Source organism: Electrophorus electricus, chromosome 9 (genome assembly GCF_013358815.1).
Source record: "Electrophorus electricus isolate fEleEle1 chromosome 9, fEleEle1.pri, whole genome shotgun sequence".
Taxonomy (NCBI): domain Eukaryota; kingdom Metazoa; phylum Chordata; class Actinopteri; order Gymnotiformes; family Gymnotidae; genus Electrophorus; species Electrophorus electricus.
The window spans coordinates 9,041,346-9,060,412 of NC_049543.1; the positions used below are offsets into that span (position 1 = coordinate 9,041,346).

The 19,067-nt window shown below is 43.0% G+C and overlaps 1 protein-coding gene across 3 annotated transcripts in view; it reads left to right on the plus strand.

The window, feature by feature from the left end:
* fras1 (Fraser extracellular matrix complex subunit 1) overlaps positions 1-19,067 on the plus strand; it is a 91,855-nt gene that overhangs the window by 2,423 nt on the left and 70,365 nt on the right. The window lies entirely within an intron of this gene.

A 19,067-nucleotide genomic window follows, 5' to 3' on the forward strand; every position in this document is an offset into this window, starting at 1 on the left:
AGGCAAAATGCAAGAGTGTAAAATCCATCACACACCTCTTAGGTTGCTGGTTTTGTAGGAATCGAAGGTTCAAAGGTTACTGGCAGCTTCTTTTGAAAAGGAAAAAAAAAAAAAACACGGCTCGAGTTTCAAATCAGTATAGGCATCACCAGGTTGTAATGGTGGGTAATGACAAATCCCAGTCTTTACAAAGTCCAAGCACTAAAACTTAGAACTGGTGTAAATACACCACAACAGGTCCGCCCCTCTGTTCCCTTTCTGATAACCTATAGGATTTGGCGACCAGTGGTATGTGCTTACAGTGCTCTAGAGCATGGCGTCTCCTGTGAAAGAAAGAACGAGGGTGGGGTGGGGTGGGAGTGATGGAGTTGGACAGGTGGAGACGTGCTCACGCTCATTCAGGAAGAGGCCCTTTGGAGTTCAAAGGAAAGGCTGCCCAAACACCTGGAGTAGGAGCCAAATTCTACCAGGTGGGGTAAAAAAAAAACAAACAAACAAAGATTTGGGCATTAGTAAAGACCTCAAGCATCCCTTTATAGCCATAAAATGAACATGTTTACATATGTAGGTAAATATGAAGAGACCTTTTAGGGAGGTTTTCCACTGGGTATTTCTGCCTGAGGCTCTGTTTTATAACTGCGGGACCGACCGATTTTCTGTAGGATGAGTTCATTGTGTTTCCAAGGATTCACTGACCTCCCAAGACCTCTTCGGATCAAGTATACTGTCTTTGAGAGTCATGTGAAGTTCATCTTAAGTTGGTTAAACTGCAGCCCTGTTGACAGATGTGTCTGGTGGTGTTTAGCAACATATGTGATGCATCGTTTTCTGGGCCCTCAGCACTTTAATAAAAAAGTTTTGTTTTTGTTTTTTCTCTCAACAGAAGCAGAATTATTTGAGATGGATATACATCCTTTGACACCTCTAGTGTGAGCCTCTAAAGAGCAAAAGCACCGGCGTGAATAAAAAAATTCCAGAGGTGTTTGTAAAGAGAGTTAGCTAAATGTAATGACAGGGTCTAATTGACTGTAGTAGAGACACCCTGACCCAGGAGACTGTTATTAAAAGCGCCTTGTAAAGCAGTACTTGCCCTTTCTGTACTGCAGTGTATGCTGCAACATGGTATGCCACATCCAAATATATCACTCGTGCTCCGGGGTACAAATTCTTGGCATTGCAAGTAAGCAATCAAAATCTAGGACACTTTTTGAATAGAACTGTCCAAACAGAGGCCTCCTGAAAAGACTTAAATGAGTTTTTATTGGGGGCATGTGATAATAAGGGATAACATTTCCAAACTGTCTGTTTTTCATTGTTTTGCAGGCTTTCGTGAAATTGGAATGACTGATAGTGTTTTGGTGCACATGAGAATTAAGCATAATCTTAAATTGTATATTTCTTTTAGTGTCATACTCCTATCTAAATAGTTGCAAAAACCTAATTTAGAAATTAGATTAGATAATTTAGGCACATTTTAAGAGCTGACCTTGAAAAATCATGGCCCTTCCTTTAGTTCAGAAGTGCTGCAGTTAAGGTGATATTTAATTTATATATAAACATGCAATTGGCATAATGTTGCAATGTTAATAACCAAACTTATAACCAGGGATTTACTGATTTACAAATGATCTCACATGGCTCTTATTCAGATGAGCTTTTAGAATCTCCTGAACTGTGGGCGCTGACCACCTTCTGGCCCATTGATCACACAAGAAACCTTCCCACTTATATGACACCCTTCAAACTTGTGTTTCTTAAAGGAAATAGCATCCAGTTACTTTGTAACCAGCCCAGTAGGGTAACTTGCCATTGGCAAACATCACGTTTGGCAAGTACTCCAGCAAACAAACGAGTCAGAGCTTTCTTCTTCCTTGGATTGGCTCTGGTCTTGTTTGCCCAAGAACTCTTCGCTGTTTTGTCTTGCAGTCCATTCCCAGCACTAAACCGACAGCCCTGAGTGAAGTGTGTTTGCATTTTGTGTTTATGTGGCAGACAGGTCTCTAATCCCATTTGCACTTTGTCCTCTTTTGTACTTTCTTGGGCTTCGTGAAATTTAGGCCTACTTGGCCCGGTGAATGAATTTAAGAAATACATTATTAAGCATGTACTTACATCAGGCATGTTTAAAATGATGCTGATTGATTGTGGCAGCACTCAGCTAAGTGACCTTGCTGTCTTGTCTTTGGCTATATGGCTAATCCTTTGGAACACTTTAGTCACTTGAGCCATTCACCTGGCATATCAGCACGGCACAGTGCTTTGATTCCTGAAATGAGTATTTTGACAGCACTTTGAATTTTGAAAGCTATTACAAATCAAGGCAGTCTAACGGATTGAGTCAGCAATCATTCTCATTTATTTTTGAGCTAATGTTTCTTACCCTTTCACTACCACTAAAGGGAGATGACTTTCTCTAATATTGATGTCTACTTTAGGGTGATAAAGTCAGTGATGTGGAACATTAACTGGGAAAGTAAACATGCATGATCTGTAAAGTCTGAGTTTTCTTTGTTTTTTTTACAGCTGACATATTTATATTAGTTTTAACAATGAGATATGTAGTTTAGCAAACCTTTCAGCAAAGTAAGATCTTGAGTCATTTTGAGGTTGTACAGTTGATCTTTTTGTTAATGCTGTTTCCTCCCTACTGTTTTGACCAACACATGTACTTCAATGTATCCCTCTAATGTGTATTGTTGGAGTACTCTGTTTTTATTTGTATCTGTGCTTAGCATGCAATTAAAGGCATACAGGGCTTTTGTCCACAGTAAGCAACAAGTTTAAGAGCTCAGATCAATCATGTCTGTTATACCCTTAAAGATAGAGGGCCCAGAGATTAAGCATGCTCATCCATTTTCACAATGTATGTAATAAATATTGCACTCTAGAGACACCCATGTCCCACAGGATTACTGGCAATCCTTATTGGAGGCCTCCGGTAGGACTTTCCCTTGAAACTGTGGCTTGTGTCATTTCGCCAGTTGTAACCTTTTTCTTTCTTTTTATTTGCTGAACATTAACATCCCCTCCATTACATGTGCCCTGAACCCTGGAAGGGAAAGCAAAAGCTGAGAAAAGAAAATTCCATCGGAGTTTGTTCTTGTTGCCAAGAGTTGCCATAAATGTCAAAGTCAAGCTCGTTCACACATGGAGCACGTCTTGCAACTGGTTTTTCAAGTTCCAAGAAGATAATGATTTACATTCCTATTTTTTGTGGACTCCGTGTACAAGAATAATTTAATAAATTTGAGGATTCCTCCTGGGGGATTGACGGATACGCTCATTATGAATGTAATTGTAAGTGCTGTAAACTGCATGGCTGTCAGTCATAGTTGACGAGATTACTGAGGAAATTCTGGAGAGTCCTTGACTGTGGTTATCCGTAGTACTCTCCATTGTAAGTGCTGTTACATTTTCAAACATGGCTCCTTCTGTGAATACCACAGAGACAGATATCAGAAATGTGAAGGGTAGCTTGAGGGAAGGATGATCCAGACCAGGCCTGCCTCTGCGTTTTTTTTCCTCCAACCTTTAAATTATTGCTCTTATTCCAGTCCTTCCTTCTTCAATAACAAACCAAAACATTCTCTGTTTTGCCCACCACACAAGACAGCGGCACTGGTTTGGCCTGTTGCTCTGGCAACCAGATAATTTCCCCATCAACACACATGTCCTGGCCTCCCATACCTTAAAACTGAAGAAGCCATTGTATCTGCAGCTCTCTGGAAGATATTGCAGTGAAATTATAATCATAATCAGTGCCGGTTTTGTGCAGACAAGACTGTGACTTCATGAACACTTCTGAGCCTGTTCTTTAATGTTGATATCGTGTCTGTGGTTTTTGTTCAAATTGCAAAACCATACCTAAGCTGTGATTAAGTGAACTGCCTACGCATTGGTGAATGTCTCAAATGTTTTTTGGTATAGATTTGTTTGTTTGTGCTTGACAGGAACACTGATTAGGAATGCAAGCCTTTTTCTGCCCCACAAAGGCACACTCACATTCTGTGTGCCATTGAATCATGCAGAGTTAAGTGATCAAAGTGATAGACTTTTACTACTTCACCCTGATCTCTTTGAATGCTCCGTGCCTTTTCATTTCATTTGAGGCCTGTCTTTAGACAGGCCCGTCTCCCTTTCATCCCTTTCGGACATCTGCTTTTGGCACACCTGGTTTCACAGGGATAAATGCAAACATGCCGAGTCGCTCGCAGCCTCGTTGTGATGAATTGCAATGCAATCAGATGAAGGTTTTTGCGAAGTGAGATTGCGTTTTGTTGGGTTAGTCTGCCCGGTCAGTGATGGGGACTGGCCGTCGAGGTGTCGATGGAAGGCGGCTGGCATTTTAAAGGCTGACAAATAGACAAATTTTTCTGTCTGGTTAGATGGATCGCACCTACCTGTAATGTTGTTTCAAGCATCTTGAGTGGGATTCGTTGTCAATGCTTGTTGACTTTGTTTGATTGCCTGCGGGACGCAGAGCTTTTTCTTGTCCTTTCCCTGCTTCTTTGTTCTTTTCTAATATCCTGACACAAATACAGCACTTTGTGCATGTGTTGTAAGGGGTTTTTCTATGTAATTGTGCGTGCATTGGTAGTGCATTGGCAGTTTTATTGTCCAACAGCCAGTTTTCACAAATTTTCACAACAATTCACATTTTAAAAACACTATTCATTCCTATACTCACCATGATGATGGAAAAATCTAATTCATACAAAGTAACTGATGTAGTGCTATGTGTAGCCATTATATGGCTATCAAAACCCTTCCCAAGAAGAATGAATCCTTTACGACTACATTTATATCAGAGGAAATATCTGATTAAATGTTGTTTCATAGAACTGTTCAAAGAATATTTTCACAGGCCATATGCATTTTGACAATATTTGACAATGGCATATTTGAAATGTAGCTCCCTATGTCCTAAGGGTACCTACCACAGGGACTGAAAACGGAGACGCTTTCAGACTGGCTTAAGGGAAAGAATAGTAACACAATGGGGGTGTGGGGTTAAATGAGGACTCTGGAGGTGAGTGACCCTTACACCACTGCAGCAGCTTCTATAATGGTGTGTGTGTGTGTGTGTGTGTGTGTGTGTGTGTGTGTGTGTGTGTGTGTGTGTGTGTGTGTGTGTGTGTGTGTGTGTGTGCACGTAAGCGTGTAAGTCCACATTTTTCTCATAAACCCAAGTAGTCTACTTTATATGGGTAATTAGTTGTGAATTTGTGTATCATTTATGTTTACAAAGTACAACACTTTTGGATACCGGTAGAAAGAAAGTTCAAGGCCAATCTTTAAAAGGTGAAATGTGCTGAATAAGATGTATTATAATAATAAGTCTCTCATGGGCAGTTGACTTCCTTGGACATTAAAATACAGATAGGGCAGTCCTCCACCCATCTGCTTGAATAATATTGACTGGCTTTAGAAGAAAGGAAAATCAGGATCAAAATATTGTCCTTAGACGAATTCACAGTGCAAAGGTTTCTGCGAAGGCTGCAGAGAAGCTCAGCCTCTCCATGCAGGTAGGGGTGTGATAATAGCAGATACGCCTGCCCCGGTTCCCACGCCTCCCATGGTTTCCAGGCAGACGCGAGCCTCCTTCATCTCGGTAGCCCTGCTCACTCTCCTGGAGCGCAGAACGGGAGGAGCCTCGGCCAGACCTCCATGTTGCTTCCCAGGCCTCCGAGCATAAGTGACACGTCAATCGCTGGTCTCAGCAACCTGGCACCATTAGCTCAACGCCCAGCCCTGCACTAGCTCCCACAGGCTTGCCTTGCCAATTTCCTGGTGAATTTTCCTGGAGAATTCAAAGGCACAGGTGATTTTCCAAGAAAAGGCATTCAGGGTCAACTGTTTTGCCGTTTTGCTGTGGTCGTTAGGGTTTAGAAGTCCAACATGAGTTCGGCAAATGTGCGTTTTAAGGAGAGAGTTGCCTCAGCCAAGTGATGCAGCTAGTGGTTCATTCTGAATAATGCATTTTATGTGGTGTTCTCAGCTGCATTTGGGAAGGGCATCTTGCCACAACACTACTGCCTGCTAGGCCAGAGCAAGACATCCCTTTAAGATTTCACAAGCACCCACGCGGAATCACTGCACCAAAACAAACTCTGAGATGAAAGGCCAAACGACGGTCATCCCTTGTGGTTCTTTTTTGTTTTTCTCTACTGTAACATGATATTTCGATGAGTGGAATGCGCCGTGTTGGACCCGCACACAGCCACCGCTGTGCTAACCCCCCCCCCCCCCCCCAGCCCTGTCGTTCCATGGCACAATGTCTCCCTGACGGCTTTCGGCTGAAAGCAGCGCCCTTTATCTTCGAGCCGCCTGTCTTCAACCTCAGGTCGGGCGCTGGCTAACGGCCAGGCGCCGCACGAGAGCCGATGATTCACACGTCGACGGGGTGGCGAGCCTGACAGCACTCGCGCCCCACTCAGCCCACCCCCACCCCCCACCTTTTGTTCTCCCCGCCACTCTGCCCTGCTCTGTCATCCACTTTGGCATCAAAGGAACGCTACAATTAGCCTCATCGGGTTCCAGCTTATTACAGATGTAATGCCTCGTATTGTTACTGGGGCGAGAAACACCTGGATCAGGGTCCTCTCGGCCTCTGAAAGGAGCAAGCTGTAATTTGCAGAGGAAGAGTGGAGAGACCAAAAAAAAGAGGAAGAGGAGCAGAGGTTGGTCCATTAAAGTGTCCTCAGGAGTGAGCGTCCGTCTGTCATTAGGTCAGGGTCTTTAGTCATTTCACCGGCACGCTGTGGGAAAACTGTCGTGTGCGCATGCAATGGGGGAACTAGGCTGTTAACTAAGGAGTTTATTTTGTTGGCCAAGGCATGTTCTTTAGCGCTCAGTTCTGTGGGTTTTAGAGTTTCAAAGTTGCCCATGAGATAAATTGAAGCCAAACTATGTAAGATCCCTCTACAGCTGGGCTGTGTTAGATAAATTAATATGTTATATTATTTAATGAAAGTGACTGTTAATGATTCTCTTCTCCTGTCATGGGGTTCTGAGTAGCAGTTACTGGTCAGCATGTAGTCGTGTCTGGAGGTCCACTAGCAAGGACTGAAGAATCTGGGGCTGGGGTAGGTTTTCAGCACTCAGGAAAACAATATAGATTCAAACTGCTTCCCTAAGCTCTTTCGGTATGGTCCTCTGGTGTTATTTGTCTAATTTTTAAATAATGCATCCTTGAATAAGTAGCAAGTGAGTTCAAATTTGCATTAGGTATTGATAAATAATGAACTACATACAACTCTTGGTAGTGGACACATTTTGGACTGCAGTCACCCTCCTCACCATATTCCCATGGTCGATTCCTGGCGCTCACGTAAGCATATTGAACTTCTGGAATATTTTAGCCATTTAAATTGACTACATGCATATTCAGCTGCATAATAAATGCGATAGAGACAGCTGAAGACATTTTTTTGGAAATTGTGCAGGATGGCGAATGCCAAAAAAACCCCATTAAAAACTGGGTCCATTTGTATGCCTTAGGCACTGTACCTTTAGTTATATGAAATATGTACAAATGGGACTTCTCAGTTATTTTTAATGAATTAATTTTTTTAACCAAACCTTAAATATTACAAAGAATATAAGGCTAGCCATATAAATGTTGTTGTTTGCCCTCTCAAGCAGGAGTGTGTTAGGAAGTGGTAGGGAGAACAGGGCTGGGAGTGGAATTAGTGGAGCTCCCGACTCACCAGGACATTTTGACAAGCACTACCTACCTCCATTTTACAGTAACAGTAACGCATTAACCGATCCGCTCAGAAACAACAGGAATGCTGAGTCAGTCCAGATGTAGCACTAGATGCAGATGTGCCTTATTTCACGTGTTATTTATACATCCACCTGCTGTATAATAAGCTTTAGGTCGATGGTATAATTCTGCCAGTCAAGGTTGTTTCATCTTTCTTTATTTATTTTTGAATAAAAGAAAGACATTTTCAGGCATGTTTATGGCCAAGGACAAACAAGCAAGCAAGGTTTGCGCTGGGATTTTCCTTTCACATGTCCATACATCCTTCAGTCATCTCTGGAACTTAATCACCAATGTGGTTCCCCTAATGACACATTCAAAGTTAGCTCTCTGTTGATCGTCGATGTTACAGATTCAGCTTTATTATAAAAGCTCCCGTTCCTGTAGTCCACTGCTCCTCTTTTAAAATAATCACGAGCATTTTAAGTACCATCATGAGTCAGTCGTCAGATTCAAGCCCGAAGGCCTCAATAGAGTGTAACTCCCAGACTGCCCCCTGCTCCAGAGACACACCACAAAACCACTGCATTAATGAGCACTGCAGGGTAAGCCTCGGGTTTGAAGTCCCCACGTTTTGCCTTTTGGGGAGGGTTCTCCAGCACCCGAGTTCCACCTGCAGTTAACTAGAAAAGACGTGATCATATCTTCACCCAGCACCAGTACCTCCCCTTGAGCCGTGCGAGGGAGGGGGCGTTGGGTTGGAGGGAGGTGACTCATTGTGGTGCCCACCCGGAGATCCTCGTCCCTTATTGTCTGCCCACTGAGTCACGCCTGCGAACAAACAAGACACATGAATCTCTCCCAGTGCCCTGCAATGTCAGGCTTTCAGAGACAAGTACCTTTGTCTGCTTCTAACGGCTCTCACTGATATGGCCTTTGTGCCTAAATGAAGTTAGTGATTCTCAAGGTGGGCTTGAGATGGTGTCCTGAGATGGTGGGTGGGAGGCCAGTGCATGGTGTCAGGTACTTATCTTTGTCTAAGGAAAATATCAGGCACATTCATTGTCTTGTGTCTTGTCATTTTTTTTTAAGTGGTACATCCAGGATCATATTTTTGATCACTAAATGATTGTAAATCATGCATATAATTGCACAATAATACACAAAAAGTAAAGAACAGATAAGGAGAAAAGTAATTAAAAAAGAAAAGGGAATTAAAACTAGAGACTTGTCAGGTGACATTTGCTCATCAAAAAGGTTTCCGAGCAGCCCACGCTAGTAACATGCAGATATTGTTGACTTTTTTTCATTCACTATTGGTGAACAACTAAATGAGAATGAACATTTCTCAGTGTAGCTCTCATTGCACTGCCTCCACAGAATTGCATTAACAGCCACGACATTAGCGCATCCTCCAAATTAGTCAAATCGGGTAAATCAGGCGTTTGTTCATTCAGAGGGTTTCAAGGGTGGGGTGGGGGGTGGGGGCAATTTAGAATGCCAAAGACAGGGTGGACCCAAAGTGCAAAGAGGGGCCGCAAGCTTTTCTGTCACCATAAACCTTTAGTGCAACTCCCACAAAGAGCAAGCTGGGGGTGAGTGATGTGTGGAGTCCTCCCGTGGTGAGTTTGACTAGCTGGCGTGAAAGATGCCATTGTTGGAGCCTAGGAGGGAGTTGACCGTGTTCCAGAATCCCCCTCTGCTGCCTCCGTCCGCCCCGTTGCTTTGGCTGTACTTCCTTGCCTTTCTCCGAGGTTCAAAGCGACACAGAACTCCTGGACGGGCGAGCCTAGCCTTGCCGAATCGGAGATGCTGTACCTGTGCCCTCGGCCACATAATGCAGTTCGGGTCTTGATCCTTGACTCCTCACTGTGTGAGAGAAGCTTTCATCTTCCTGCAGAACTCTAAATGTCAGTTACACTCACCGGTGGCTGCTTATAGTGAAAAGACCTGTGGGGAAATGAAGAAAGAGGTTCAGGCATCACTGAGCTCTGACCCTATTTTTGATGTGGCTTTGATGTCTTTTATTGCTGTGAGTAGATGCCACCCTTCTCCATCCTATATGGCTTTAGAGGGTATGAATACTTAGACTAGGGTCAGGCTGGCGGTTCAAAATGACACATTTGGATGCATTTGGAACTGGGTATATGTAGGTCTTAGTGCTCTCGGGTATAGCTTAGTAAACACATTGTAGATGCCAAAGTAAAACTCAACAGAACCACAGCTTTCCTTTTATCAAAAACATATTTAATTAAACTGTGAGCTAGATAATGGAAACCTTGCACTTACTACTAATGATTGAGCGTACCATAACCTAGAAGACATTTACAGCCTCTTAGGACCACTTTATGAGTACAGGTTTACAGACATAGTAAGGCACAGACAAAACAGTGTCTTGTAAAGACCTTAAAGATTCCTAGGAGTCTAATAAACATTACGATGACCAGAAATATTGCATTAGTTTTGTTATATGGCAGCCTTTTTGTTGTAATATTGACCTGTAAGATATGGCAAGTGCAGATGCTGTACATGTAATTTGAAATGCGGGGAAAATACTTTTGCCTTCGGTTTGTCTGCAGTGCTTGAACCAGTGTGGGCGTCATTTCTCATCTCATCAGACCTGCTCAATGCTTTTGTAACCCGAAACAAACTTTTAGTAGGCCTGATATTGGGTCTTGCTTGCCTTGGGGGCGGTGTTTTGGTTCGATTAAATCGGGGGACGTGTGTCCGCTGAGGAAGGCATGGTTCTAATTTGCGGAGAGGGTATATTATTTGCAAAGTTGGGGTGACACTCATAAATGATGCTCCATTGTTAAATAAAAACTCCAACTACAGTGTTGATTTCTGGCTTATGTTCTTGTTCTTGCATGCTTTTATAACTGTTGATTTAATAAGCATTTACTTGGCTTTAAATCAGGACACATTTATGCTCACCAACAACCTTATTTTCAAACATCCCTTATATCTTTGTGTTTCATGAGACATCCAGGGTTTGGCCTTTTCAGGGCATTGGTGCTTATCCGATGTGCCATCTGTTTGTCTTGTGTTTAGCCCACCAATACACACTTCTTCAGGCCCAGCATGAATACGAAACATCTGCAGGGAACTCATATCACATTACAAACATACACTCCAGCCCCTCTCCTCTGGGATGTCGCCGAAAGTGCTTCTTGAAGTATGTAACGCACTTGAGGGACCAAGGGGAGAAAAACAGGCAGAAGAAGAAGAAACCTAGAGAGGCAGTATCCCCGTCTTGGCTGCTAGCACTGTGAAGTGCTGCCAGGAGCTTGCTGGCAACAGGTTGGTGCGATCGAGCTGGGTAAGACGCCCAGAGTCTTCTGGAGTGCAGCCTACGCAATCGTACCGTGTACACCTGGGGGCCCGAGCATGGCGCGACACACGTCAGGTATCTTTGGCGCCAGGGCCGACACGTGCCGCTGCACTCCGCTGCGTTCCCCCCGACCCCTCGAGCTCGGGGTCGTGGTTCAGGCCTCCTGAAGCTTAGGCAAGAGGGAGCTTGTGCCCTGGAAAGTTCACAGGATCGTGGGCTTTTTCTTTCTCAGGATTCAGTTTTGAATTTTTCCCTACTAGAGTAGTCCGTTGAATTTGCGCTAGCGAAATGATCGTTTTAACATTTCAGTTAAATTAAGTTCTGAGCATGTGTTTTATTGAGTGCGTGAGTTTTGCTATTGAATGTAGCATTTACTAGGGCTGGTGCCCCAGTGAATATTCTCTTGAGCTATGTGAATCAATGTCTTAAACCTGCTATCTCTGATTGTATTAGACTAATAATACATCTATAGTTTGTCAGAGAACACTTATTGGCCAGAATGATGAATCTGTGAGAGTGTATGAGAGTTCCCTGTCCTTGGCTTTCTTAAACTGAGCTGGCTGCTATCACTTTTGAAGTTGAAAGCGAGCGTAAACAGGCAGAGGCGACTGAGTGAAGGCCCTGCCTTCCCTGTGCGCTCTGTTACACCAACATGCTCACTTCTTCCATCTTTGTTTGGATAGGCAGCTCAGAATACACTTACAAAGGGAGGGGGTGAGTGAGAGAGTGTCAGGAGTCTCCTCTGCCCTAACAGGGCAATTAAAGATAGCTTTGAGGAACCACACCAGGGAGGTAGCCCATGGGACTCGCATTCCTTTAGAACCCCTCCTCTGGAGGGAGGTACCCCACCACTCCCACCATATCTGGACATAACCTGGAGGTCAGTGTCCTTGAAAAGCATTCTGACTCTTTAACGGAGCTATTAGCGCTTCACTGGGATGTTCAAAAAAACAACTTCAAAGTCTCCCCTCAAGGTCTGACTGAATTTGGGATATGAAATTAAAAAAACCTGTAGTCATCTTGTTCATCTGTGACCATAAAGTATAAACTGGTTTGAACCAGTCACATATTTTCATATACTGACTGTGAGACAATGCGTTAATGTATTTAGACACTTAACTCAGCTTTAATGGGTTTATGACTTAAACTTAAGGTTGACATTACTCTGAATGCCCCATTTGTATCTGTTGGAACTGTATGTTTTATTCTAAATAAACTCAAAGAAAAGTAGATCTGGTCCGCCACATTAAAAGTTCTTTTACAACCTATATGCACCAAGCCTCCTCCTGATGTTCCATCGTCAGCTGTGCAGGCGTCCTGTTCTAACATAGAGGTATCAAATCAGTCAGTGTCATACTGTGGTTTTAGTGCGCTCTGTGAGACGGACGTTTGTCTCGACTGCCTAGGTGATTGAGGTGGGCCCAGGTCAACCGCCTAGGCCCACGGTGATTGAACAATATACATGTAAATGCATCTCCTAATGCAAACAGAAGTCCTGGTTGCCAAGGGCTTGAGAAGTTATTCTGTGTGGTTAGGGATTTGATGCAAAATACGGAGAAGAAGAAAGATTGGTTTCTACCACTCTGACACACTGTGGGAGTATGTTTGTGTATGAGTAGGCCTCAGGGATTCTTACATACTGTTTACTTTAGGAGAAGAAGAAACGAAAATAAGATGGAAAATATGCCACCGTCTGTTCTGGTTGTGTGGGCTTAGGGACAAGGCGAAATATCACGATTATATAATATGTAATGTATGTGTTACTACAAGTCTTATGTATTACACTTCAGTGGAATGTGTGGGAATGCCGCTGAATGTAATCATTCACACTGAAAATGTACTATACTGTACAAAGGCTAAAACCAACATGAATGCATTTTAAAGTGGAGAAGATAAATAAAGGTCGGTTTCAGGTTAAACAAAATCATAAAATACTGGGAATATATAATGCGGGAAAAATGTACTGAAAATCTAGCTGCAACGCTTAGTTTGTATAGTAATACTCATTTGGTAGGGAAAAACGCTTGATTTCTTCTTGAGGCTACGAGTATCGATTCCTGTTGTCTGAGATATTAATAATATACAGCTGCATGCTCAGCTCCAACCCCCTATATCTGAAGTTTACATTTTCAGCATGGCTAATGTGTCCTCTTCAGGAATGCTTTAAGCACCTGACTCACAGTGAAACCTGCCTCAGGGAAGAGCAGACTAGGAGATGTTTATCAGAGTTAGCCCGTGCCATCTCTGACTTGCCTCTTCTCTGTTCTCCGTCTCTCCCTCTGAGCTGTGCTTTCCCCCTTGAGTCTCACAGCTGATGTAAAATAGTTCAGCATAAACCTAAAAATCTCACTGTCAGATGGTCTTGCTTTGTTCTGAAGGACGTGACAGGAGCTCTCCTTTGCACGTATAGAGATCCTTGGAGTACGTTCTCTAAATAGGGAGTAAAGGAAAGAATAAAGCATTCTAGACTAACTGAAAATCTAAAGTAAAGAACAGGTTCTTACTGCCAATGCACTATTGCTAGCAAGTTTGATCTCCCTTGTGAGAGTGTCTATCCTTACTTTACATCATGAAATTGTAAATGAAACAATACAAAATCTGTGAAGAAATTTCTACAGGATATTGACACATTTGCAAACTGTATTCAAACACTCCGTACCACGATGCTATGGAGACAGTCTTTTTAAATGTTTATTTATTTATTTATTTATTTAAATAAAGCAACGGTTATTTAAGCCAGCCTGTTCTCTTTATGAGGTCACAAATAGCTCACTAGGTGGATCATGTTTGCTACTCAAATATAGGCTAGTCCATAAAGACTGCAGCAAAATTACAGTCAGACAGAGCCCTGCTTAGCACAAGTGCATGCTAATCAATGAAAGGAACGCTCCCATTGTTGCGAGAAAATCAGCTTTTGTTAGTCAAATTGTGTGTTTGTGGTGGGCGTGTGCATGTGTGTGTACCTGTTTCACTTCCTTTCTGAGGATTGACTGTCTCTGTTCATTGTGGATCATGAACCCTCAAACATGGTAGACATTTTTATTTGAAAAACTAAAATATTTATTAGCACTACTGCACTGTAGTAATAGTTACCTGGAAAAATGTGTGTGAGTAATAATATGCACAGTGCAAGTCTGTGTGTGTGGGTGTGTGTGCATGCGTGTGTAAGAGTGGGGAAATGTGCAAATGTATGTGTGCGCGCGCACATATTGAATGACTCAGGTCATATTCGCTTGGTATTATTTTCCCATAATATACAGTTACAACAACGTTAAAATAGACAACACATTTTCTGCGTGGCGCCAGCAGCAGCTGTTATTCTGATGCCTTTAAAACCAGAACGCCAATAATAATCTACACCTTGGGCACTTGTGAGAGCATCAGAGCCCTTACTAAATATGGACGGTACTGAATTAAATACAGTGCGACACGTGCTTTAGCCATCCAAGGCATGTTGGAAATGCCGTATTTAAAACACAGGAGTCGGTGGACTGATGAGTAAAATACATGAAAATCCTTCTGCTGGAGAGTATGCAATTCAATGTTATATTTGATTTGGGGCGTGGCTTCAGTGGTGTTTTAGGTATGTATCCGTCCGAGGTAGACGTGTTTAGGAATGTGGGGAGGAGGTGTTTGAAAGCTGCCCCGTCCATCTGATGCAAGTGACTGAAACTGTTGATGAAACTATGGCTCCCTCTTTGTAGCGCAGGAAATAATGTCGGGTAAAGTTGGATAAAGTTTTGCGAGGAACAGAATAACTCCCTGGATCTGGGATTTTTGGGGGCAGAAACAGGTGCTGCTCTGACACCCTCTGTGCTTTGAGTTCCCCAGTGGCCAGGTCCAGTGTGCTCTAAATCGCAAAAGCTTGCAAGTCACACGGTCTCCTGTGTCCTATCTCCAAAACAGACAAATTGGTTGGCTTCAAATGGCACCGTATCTGCAAGGCCGTGTACTTGCAGGGTAATGAGCCGTAATAGAGAGGAAATTACGGGCCGTTCTGAGCCAGTCGGGTCCTGTAAGCGCTGTCTGGCCTTGTCTGTCGCACCGTCATTACCCAGCTATTCTGTGTCACAAATTGGAGAAAAACCACTGGTGTCACCCAACTCCATTTTCCATAGTCATTTACCTGTCTTGTTGCGAGTACCTGATCTGAACAGAAGCTTGTTCAGAATGACATGGGGGGGGATATGATTAGGATACGTGCAGTGTTTTTGTATTAAAAATGTATTTAAAATGTTTCATACCACCCACATGTGTATGTGAGCTTGTGAATTTGGATGTTTCTTAGAGGAAGTTCTCTGCACTAGTGTAGATCCTACAGAATCAGTGTATTCAGAACTCGGTGAGTAAATGAGCAATTTTAATGTGTGGCTTGGCAGCCTGTTTCAGTGGGAGAAAGTTTCACACCCTTCCTGTTAATATTTCATAATGACTGATTCAGGATCCTTCATTAATGCCCACAGCATGCGCCAGAATTCATTTGGCCCAGGAGTTATGTATATTTCAGAGTCCAGAGCATCCTGGAAATGGGTTAAAGAGAAAGCACAACTTCTAAAGATTTACACAGCTTCCAGAAAGCCAGCACCTCTATCTGGGCCATAATTTTCAAGAGTTATGCATTCAGAAGATAACTCTATTCACATCCTCCTACTTCAAGTAACCAGAGTCCGTCAGAAGATCACAACTTATGATTGCATGGGCTGGTTTACAGGTCACAGCTTCCGAACAGCCTAGAGAAAATTCAGTCATAATTGCATACCTGGATTCTCTGGGCCCTTGAGGCTTGTACACACACACACACACACACACACACACAAACACATATAAGCCTCGTCAAGCATGTTCCCTCAATTATTGGCATTACACGGCTCGACGCTTGTAAAGTCAGATCAGTCGCTGGTCACATTGTGCTAACCCACTCTGAAGTGTGGAGAAGGTGTGTTTCCTTTGCAGTATCAAGTGCATAAAAGATGTGATTTGACTGTAATCCTAAACCTCCAGATAGGGATGTCAAGAGGATAAAGAGCTTCTACAGAGAAGGAAGAGCAGAGACTTGAAAAAGTTACCACAACATGAATATGGAGAATATGGAGAAGGGGGAAAAAAATCAATTTTTAGAGGTGAAAAGGTTCTAGTCGGTGCTTGTTTAGTTTTCTTTATAAGAGAATTTGAAAGATAAGGGGACATTAAGGTCAAATCAGTCCAGACTGATACGCATGTTAATGTTAGTGCTCGTCACAGTGTGGAAAGCCATACAATATTTTAAGGATGAAAAAGATAATTTAAAAATGATGTCTTACATTTATATAGACTTAAAAAGTCTGAACCCAAGCCTGTACCATTGCCATTCTGTTCTGAGCCTCACAGACACAACTACAGGAGCCTACAGACCAGTTTTCCAGACACAACCTAAATCCAGTCTTAGACTGAAAAGACCTTAGTGGAACCCCTTAGGCAGAGTAAAGTAGTTACAAGTCTCGCTTGCTTTTTTTTTTTTTTTTTCCACGGGATGCCATGAACAGAAAACGGGAACCTGAAACCCTGTCTCTCCGTCCCAAGCGTGTGTGTATAATCCCGTTGGACAGGGCCTTCAGCATAAAATGTCGAGCACTCCCTCCTCTCCTCTCAGATCTGCAAGGGCACTATCAGGCTCTCTACAGAGCTACTGTCTATTGCTGCAGGCAGAAGGGAACCAGCAGGGGGAGCTGGAGGTTCCGCCCGGCTGGGTGCAGCCGCAACATCAGCGGCCTGCTTCCTGCGCTGGGTTCCTGCTGGCCTCGGATGTTCTGAAGCTGTCGAGATCAGGGTGAGGAGTGTAATCCATACGTGTGGGAACCCAGGCGGAAGCATGCAGGTCCATGACGGTCATTTGGTGAAGCTGTTTTTTTGGTAATTGTGCCCTGTCTGATCTGCCCATTTAGCCTGCTTCTAGAACAAACAATTTTTTCCTTCTTCTGCTTTTACCAGAATATAATAACAAGTTACAGTAACTATATGTAGAGCAGGTACAGGAATATCTTGATTGTAAATAGAGTAGACATAGCTTCTTTAAGACAACTTGGCCAAATTTACCATAGCATTTCAATAATCTACAGGCACATACTTGGGTTTCATGGAGCGTAACTCAGGCAGACGTTAAACAGTTACAAACTCCACATTGTAGTCATCCTTAAGTGATAGCAACTGTTCACTTGCGGCAGCCGTGGCCCCGAGTTATGGCATTTACTTCCACATTGTCAAACCGGGAGACAGCTGGCACTACCGACCCCAAGAACTGCCACAGGCAAAGCATCTTGTTTTGAATAATTCAATGCCCTCCACTTTTTTGTATCCATATGAATCTGGTGGTTAATGGCCTACAAGGAGCAACCACAGGTTACCAAGATAGAATTGCCTAGAGTACCCACCCAACAACTGAGCTTTAAATATAAATAAGGTGGGGGGGCTCTCCCTCTCAGTTTTTTTGGTGAGTGAATAATTCATTTGTATTGTGCACACAGAGGCAAGCTATTGTTGTTTACCTGCCAGCGTTCTTATGGCTCTGATTTGGTATTCAAAGCCCATACACATGTGCAAGTTTGCACTGCTACAGCTGTTGAAACACCTCCAGCTCCTTCTTGCATTAGTGACCAAAGTTCTGGAGTCCAAGCATGTTGCAAGTGAGAAGAGTTTGTTGTTTTTCCTCTGACAAAGAGATTAATGGTTGAGCAGTGGCATGCGGCAGGAATATTAACAACTCTACACTTAAATAGATAAGATTTGGGTGTGGACTTTTTCTTCACTGTTCACTGTGTAGTTCATGTTCATTATAGCGATGAAACAGAAGGCAAATTGTTGCCCAGGCAATCTGCGTTGGTTATGTATCTTTGCAATAATCAGTGAGCTTTGCAGCTTTCCGAACAGACAATTTATTTTATTTATTTTTAAAAATGAATGGTAAGGAATTCATTTAATTCCTTCAGGCATTGTAACCTTTTTTCATCCGGGTTCTCTACCTCGTTCTGTTGCCTCTTCTTCTCCTGTCGCTCTTCACTTCCCACACGGCTCAGTCTTTGTCACAGATGACTGCAGCCTTGTAGATATACTACGTGGCAATGGAGGTCAAGGGCAGCAATTTGAAAAGTTTATGCTAACATTGTTTTGCTTCTATATTTGATAGCCAGGGTCTGAGTCTGAAGCACTCCTGCAGTGTCTATCATTCAGCTTTACCACCTCAGCACCCTCGTTTAACCTCACAAAGGGCTTGGGAATTAGATGATGAGTTCAGACAGGTGTTCTGGGAGCAGAGGAAACACTACAATTCAGTTATGATTAAAGCTCTCCGGTTGGCTTCCAAGACATTTACAGTGGAAATCTCCCAAGGATGTGCTTTGGTTTAATGTAGATAGAGTGCTGGAAAATGTTGCCTTAAAAGAGTGAGACCATTTCATTTGCATTCATTTTACAGGGGTGCCAAAATCCATGACCAAGCTCATCCATGAGGGCCCACCTCAATCACCTAGGCAGTCGAGACAAACGTCCGTCTCACAGAGCACACTAAAACCACAGTATGATACTGACTGATTTGATACCTCTACGTTAGAACAGGACGCCTGCACAGCTGACGATGGAACATCAGGAGGAGGCTTGGTGCATATAGGTTGTAAGAGAACTTTTAATGTGGCGGACCAGATCTACTTTTCTTTGAGTTTATTTAGAATAAATCATACAGTTCCAACAGATACAAATGGGGCATTCAGAGTAATGTCAACCTTCAGTTGTTGCAGGTGGGCCAAATACATGGTTTGGAAAACAAATCTGTAAAATCCCGCTATCCTGGGGGATCCCCAACATCCTGGGTTTTGGCCTGAGCAAATAAAATTAAGACCCTTCATTCTAATTATTTATTTATATTTTACAGCATTGAGCCAAATCTTTTATCCAAAGCAACTTATATTTCCAACCAAACACAATTTAAGGTTGCCTTGTTCAGGGGCTCCTTGACAGTAGTGGGCCTTCTGATAAGTAGTCTATTACCTTAACCACTGA